This window comes from Pteropus vampyrus, unplaced genomic scaffold (assembly GCF_000151845.1).
Source record: "Pteropus vampyrus isolate Shadow unplaced genomic scaffold, Pvam_2.0 Scaffold171, whole genome shotgun sequence".
In the NCBI taxonomy this organism is placed as follows: domain Eukaryota; kingdom Metazoa; phylum Chordata; class Mammalia; order Chiroptera; family Pteropodidae; genus Pteropus; species Pteropus vampyrus.
The window spans coordinates 3,937,171-3,938,191 of NW_011888952.1; positions in this window are offsets into that span (position 1 = coordinate 3,937,171).

The following is a 1,021-nucleotide window of genomic DNA, read 5'->3' on the forward strand; positions in this document are numbered from 1 at the left end:
GGGATTCAGGCAGGTCTGAGTAGATAATTGTTTGTTATTTCTTGCTCTCCTCTGATAGATTATAACTCCTTTAAGACAGGAGCCATGTCTCCTTTCTTTACTATTGTATTTCCAATGCCTAACACAGTGCTTGGGGCATAGTAGGTGCTGAGTAAATTCACAGAGAATGAATGAGTAAAAGAATGAACTAGTGAGTGAGTGAATTGACTATTGTTTGGAACACAAACCACAGAGTCTGACATAATCATGAAATCTGGTTATGGGCCAAATCAGTCACATAATTGGTTGATTCTCTGAGCATCTAGAAGAATCAATAAGGGCTTCCTGGAGGAGGGAGCACTCATGCCAAGAGCCTTGAAGCAGAGGTGGCAAAAGGGTGGACTTTCAGATGAGAACAAATACTGAAAGCTCATTGTTTGCAAGCTCAGGCCCGAGATATCACAGACACCTCCCCTACAGAGGGAGACCACACAGGCAACATATTGAGCTGACAAACACCTTCCTACTTGGCCTGGGACTTTGGCTGGAGCATGTTCTTCCATCCAGCTTTGGCTTCAGACAGTCCCTCGTATTGGCCAATGATGCCTGCCTGTCTACTCCTGTTCCCTCTCTCCTTATCAGCTGAAGATGAACTCCACAGAGCTCTCCTGTCAACTGAAGCATGAACCATTTCCTTGTAGGGCAAAGGCTTGTGATTCTTTGCAATAATATTTCATAATTTATATATTTGATTAAAAAACAGAACCTGTGCCAACAGCCTGCATAATCTAACATATTGGGATCATTAGCTGCTTGTGTCACTCTTCTATTTTAAAACTTTCCATATTTGAACTCGTGGAAGTACATCCTTCACATTTATTAAACTTTTCCCATAAAAACAGTTTAGTAAGTCTCCATCATCTTCCACAGAACTAAACAGAAAAGGCCATGAAAAAAACTTTTAAACATTTCCTTTAGGAATACCATTTTATTTAGGTATTTGAACACATTTGTCTTTTCTTGCCGGTAATTAAAAAAAAAA